The sequence below is a fragment of the Saccopteryx bilineata genome, chromosome 6 (assembly GCF_036850765.1).
Source record: "Saccopteryx bilineata isolate mSacBil1 chromosome 6, mSacBil1_pri_phased_curated, whole genome shotgun sequence".
NCBI lineage: Eukaryota > Metazoa > Chordata > Mammalia > Chiroptera > Emballonuridae > Saccopteryx > Saccopteryx bilineata.
In genome coordinates, this window is record NC_089495.1 from 168,659,075 (window position 1) to 168,665,077 (window position 6,003).

Sequence of the window (6,003 nt, forward strand, 5' to 3'; positions counted from 1 at the left end):
TCCACACACCAGGCCAACGCTCTACCACTGAGCAAACCGGCCAGGGCCTTCTTTTTTAGGGGATCAACCACATATCCTACATGCTGGATGGGCACAGTAACCCAGCATGGAGAGAATCACTGAAGGGTATTTTGCTTACTCCTAATCTTTCAAAATCATTAACAAGCAATACAATGACAGTATTGTTTCAAAGGAGCCAATCAGGACATGGGAGACTATCATCTGAGCAATTAAATACTCAACTATGTATTCTACATCCTCTATGAATGGGAAATTAGGTGCTTTCTGCAAAGACATGGTAGTAATAGAGACAATAAAATTTCACATTTGTAAATATCTTTACTTTCTTTGAGTAGAAATAAAATTTAACAATGTCTATTCAAGCTAGCCACAAATATTGTCATTTATGGTTTTGGTTTTAACTTAAAATAAAAAATAGAAAGAGATGCCTGACCAGGCAGTGGCGCAGTGGATAGAGAGTCGGACTGGGATGTGGAAGACCCAGGTTCGAGACCCCAAGGTCGCCAGCTTGAGCGCAGGCTCATCTGGTTTGAGCAAAAGCTCACCAGCTTGAGCCCAAGGTCACTGGCTCGAGCAAGGGGTTACTCGGTCTGCTGAAGGCCCGCGGTCAAGGCACATATGAGAAAGCAATCAATGAACAACTAAGGTGTTGCAACGCGCAATGAAAAACTAATGATTGATGCTTCTCATCTCTCCGTTCCTGTCTGTCTGTCCCTGTCTATCCCTCTCTCTGACTCTCTCTCTCTCTGTCTGAAAAAAAAAATTAGAGACATCCTCTTTGTAATACATTATATAATAAACAAATGCTACAACTATATAAAAATTCTAAAAATAAAATATGAGAGTATAGTTAGAGATCTGACTTAGAAAAAAAAATAAGAAGGAAGAGGATAAGCAAGGGGCATCCCCCACCTAGATGGCAGTGACTTTGTGTCCAATGACTCAGGAAGTGATCATATCTGATCCCATCTTGCCGGACAGAGTTTTAACAGTCCATGGGAATAGGATGGGCCTCATTGAAACAGAGAACTGAAACTAAAACCATACATATAACCTGGCCTTTGGAGGAGTGGACCTCTCAGTGAATGAGGGGACTAGAAAAATGAAACCCAGTAGCCCACGGAAGTGACAGGAAACTCTCTCTCCCCCACAGCTTTAGGTAGAAAACAAAACAAAAGTACTTGTGAGGAGTCCAAATTCTAGACCAAAGTGGGTGGCATCCCAGTTCATACTACCAGTTCAGATAAAAGACTCTAAATGTGACTACAAAACAAGTATGTTTACAATCATTAGAAATATAGAAAGAGAAATAAAAGCCATGAAAGGTAATTATTAAAAAAAGATACTTTAAAAATGGAAAATGTGGCCTGACTGGTGGTGGTGCAGTGTTGACTTAGGACGTTGAAGTTGCAGGGTTTGTGTGTGTGTGTGTGTGTGTGTGTTTTTAAGTGAAAGGAGGGGAGACAGACACAATCCTGCATGCGCTCCAACAGGGATCCACCTGGCAACCTCTGTCTGGGGCTGATACTCAAATCAACTGAGCTATCCTCAGCACCTGAGGCCAATGCTCAGATCAACCAACCTATCCTCAGCACCCAGGCTGAGTGTCAAACCAAAATCAAGCCACAGGCTGCAAGAGGGAAAGAGAGAGGGAAGGGGAAGAGGGAGGGGAAGAGAAGCAGATGGTCACTGTGTGCCCTGACCGGGAATTGAACTCAGGATGCCCATATGTCAGGTCAATGCTGCATCCTCTGAGCCAGTCCACCAGGGCCACTGAGGTCCCAGGTTTGAAACCCCAAGGTTTCCAGCTTGAATATGGGCTCATCCGGCTTGAGCATGGTGTCACTGGCTTGCGTGTGGGATCACTGACATGATCCCAAGGTCACTGGCTTGAGTAAGGAGTCACTGGCTCAGCTGGAGCCCCTGGTCAAGGCACATATGAGAAGCAATCAATGAACAACTAAAGTGCTGCAAGATGCTTCTCATCTCTCTCCCTTCCTGTCTGTCTGTCGCTTACTCTCTCTTGCTTTCTCTCACACATTCACATGCAAAAAATTAAAAAGGAAAATATGGTAATTAAAATTTAAGCTAATTATTTGGATTAATATTAGACAAGAATGAAGATAATTAATGAACTGGAAGACAATTATAAAGTATATAGAAATAGGAAAATAGAATGCAGTTAAGAGACATGTATTAAAATGGAATGGAAAGTATCTTTGCCTTATAGGAATTTTTTTTAAAAAGTGAAATGATCTTTGAATATAATGGCTAATGATATTTTAGAATTGGTAAAAGACACGCAGTACTGAACAGGAAAATAAAAATAAAGTCCAAATACATAATAGTGAAAATATAAAACCCAAAGACAAAGAGAAAACCTGAAAGCAAGCAGATAAAAGACAGACTGCATGTGAAAGAATATTAATTACTTTAGTGGCATATTTGTCATAAGCAACAATAGAAGCCAGTAGTAAAGAGGCTGGCATACCTCTTCTGTGAAGAGCCAGATGATAAATATTTTTAGGCTTTTTGAGCCACAAGTTCTTTGAGCAGCTACTCACCTCTGCAACTATACCTCAATAACAACCCAAGACAATATGAACACAAATGAGCATGACTGTATTGCAATAAAATTTTACTTACGGACACTGAAATTTCAGTATACAAAAATAAACAATGGGCTGAATTTGGCCTATGTGCTATAGTTTCCCAACCACCAGGATAGTATTTTTTAAATGCAAAGGGGAAAATAACTATTAACCTAGAATTTTATACCTAGCTAAACAATCATTTAAAAAGAAGGTGAAATAAACACAATTTCACACAAAAAAATGAAAGCAATTTCCAAAAAACCTGGTTGAAAGAACTAATAAAAGGTGTATATGAAGAAGAATAAAATTAAAATTAGGAAGGAGTAGAATACAAGAGGAAATGTTGAGGGGAGAAAAGTAAACATGCAGGTATATCTAAATAAGAATTGATGGCAAAAAAAAAAAAAAAGTGATGACAAAGAAAACCAAATAGAACAGTGGTAGTCAATCTGGTCCCTACCGCCCACTAGTGGACGTTCCAGCTTTCATGGTGGATGGTAGCGGAGCAACCAAAGTATAAATAAAGAGATAGATTTAACTATAGTAAGTTGTTTTATAAAGATTTATTCTGCCGAACTTAGCGAAAATCCAACATAAAGTACTTGGTAAGTAATTATTATGATATGCTTTAACTTGCTGTAACTCTGCTTTATAAATTTTTTAAAGTAAAGTTACTTCCCTACTTTATAAATCACCATTACTGTGGAACCGGTGGGCAGTTAGAAAATTTTACTACTAACAGAGATACAAGAGTGGGCAATAGGTATAAAAAGGTTGACTACCCCTGAAATATAAGGTGACGGAAGACAATCTGACTTTGGGTGATGGGTATACAACATAATTAAATGTCAAAATAACCAGGAGATGTTTTCTCTGAATCTATGTACCCTAACTAATCAGTCACCCCATTAATATTAATTAAAAAAAATACAAAAAAAGTGATGATAAAGTTTGCCTAAAAAACAAAAGCTGAATTGAATTACCAATCAAAACTTGTGAGGTTGACGTAAAGTCTTATGGGTGTTTGTATCTTTGAGAGAAGGCTAGAGACAATTAATTTTAAACTTTGTTAAATCAATTATGTATAGTTATAAATGTAAAAAATTATTTAAAAGAAATCTTTTTATTTTAGTAGCTATTTGTTTATTTTGTTAGGTGATTTCTCTTTGTAGTGATAAAAAATCTGATTCAATTTATTTCACATTTTTAAAGTGCGATAAGCCTGACCAGGTGGTGGCTCAGTGGATAGAGCGTTGGACTGGGATGTGGAGGATCCAGGTTCGAGACCCTGAGGTCGCCAGCTTGAGCGTGGGCTCATTGGGTTTGAGCAAGGTTCACTAGCTTGAGCCCAAGGTCATTGGCTCAAGCAAAGGGTCACTCAGTTTGCTGTAGCCCCCCGGTCAAGGCACATATGAGAAATCAATCAATAAACAACTAAGGGACCACAACAAAGAACTGATGTTTCTCATCTCTCTCCCTTCCTGTCTGTCTGTCCCTATCTGTCCCTCTCTCTGACTCTCTGTCTCTGCCACACAAAAAAAGTGAGATAAAAATATTTAACTAGGCCCTGGCCAGTTGGCTCAGCGGTAGAGCGTCGGCCTGGAGTGCGGGGGACCCAGGTTCGATTCCCCGCCAGGGCACATAGGAGAAGCGCCCATTTGCTTCTCCACCCCCGTCCCTTCCTCTCTCTCTTTCCCCTCCCGCGGCGAGGCTCCATTGGAGCGAGGATGGCCCGGTCGCTTGGGATGGCTCCTTGACTCTGCCCCAGGCACTAGAGTGGCTCTGGTCGCGGCAGAGCAACGCCCCCTGGTGGGCAGAGCGTCGCCCCTGGTGGGCATGCGGGTTGGACCCCGGTTGAGCGCATGCGGGAGTCTGTCTGACTGTCTCTCCCCGTTTCCAGCTTCAGAAAAAAAGTACAAAAAATATATATATATTTAAATAATATCGGTGGCACAGAGCTATGGCAAATATTTTTATATGTTACAAATGACTTCAGTTTGAGAAATCAGCACAAAATTTTTTCCAAAAGCAATATACACAGATATATATGTGATATTTTTACATCCATACACATATAAATATATATATATTCCAAACACCAAGAGACTGAAACAGTCAACATTTTCTTAACCAATGAGCTATCAATACATGGAAAGATGTGGAAGAACCTTAAACGCATATTAATAAGTGAGAGAAGACAATCTGAAGAGACTGCTATGTATTATGACTCCAATGATACTACATTCTTGAAAAGTCAAAACTGGGGAAACAAACAAAAAAATAAATTAAGTGGTTGCAAAGGGAAAAAGAGGAGGAAGGAATGATTAGGTAGATCACAGAATTCCTAGGGCAGTGAAACTATTCTTAACCATATTCTAATGGTAGATCTGTGTCACTATGTTATTTGTAAAATCCCATAGAATGTACAACACCAACAGTGAACCTTGATGTAGATTCTTTGTGTCAATGTAGCTTTATCAAGTGTAACTAACTTACCACTTTTGTGGGGGATGTTGATAGTGGGAAGGCGGCTGTTGCCCAGGAAATAAGAATTCTCTGCACTTTCCACTCAAGTTTGTTATAAACCTAAAATTGCTCCAAGAAATAAAGTCTTTTTAAAAAATTCTCTTAACCATTTGCTTGCATGTAATTAACTTATCCATGTTTGAAGGCACGTCAAGAATTATATCAGCTAACATTTACTGGGTGCTTTACATAGATTTTTTTCTTTGATCCTACCGAAATACGTAGATATTATTATCCTCGTCTTATAGGTAAAGGCATTGAGGCCAAGAGAATTTATGTAATTTATGTAAGATAATTTAAACATGTTTATTTGATAACAAGTCTAGCTGTTTGCTAGTAGTCTACTGATTTATTTTTATATTTTATTACCTGGCTTTAAAATACCTTCAGTAGTTTTTAATAACCTTGGAATTAATTATTTGGGCACTACTGTCCAGAAACGAAGTGAAATGGATTACAAAAACTACAAAACAAGGTCCGGGCTGCGTAAGAGCGCAGCAGCTTGCCCCTTGGCATGCTGGGAATAGTAGTTTTGGGCCTGCCTCTCCTCCCCCGCCCTCACGTACCAGATCCGAGTTTGGTTCCCACTTGCTGGGTCCGAAACTAGACAAATCCAGACCTCCTCGAGCGGTCATCCCAATCCCGAATACTAACCTGGGTGCGTTCCTGACGCCCTGGACCCAATTCTCGCCTGCTGGCCGGAAGGCCCGCTCAATCTACCTAACCCGCACCTCCTGGACGCCGCGCTCCACACTCAGCTCTAAGGAGGACGCGTAATCAGGTTACCACAGAAACGGCGCAACCTGGTTCACAGTGTGCGTGCGAGAAGTCAAAGGTCAAAGCCAGTTTCGCTTCCGCTTCC

General features: G+C 40.2%; 1 protein-coding gene across 2 annotated transcripts in view; it reads right to left on the reverse strand.

Moving 5' to 3' along the window:
- The window catches only part of CFAP61 (cilia and flagella associated protein 61), a 381,775-nt gene extending 375,888 nt beyond the window's left edge, over positions 1-5,887 (reverse strand). For both annotated transcript variants that reach the window (XM_066236726.1, XM_066236727.1), the window contains exon 1: positions 5,796-5,887. The gene's annotated coding sequence lies outside the window, so the exon portion shown is untranslated. The remainder of the gene's footprint in view (positions 1-5,795) is intronic.
- Positions 5,888-6,003: the final 116 nt, after the last annotated feature.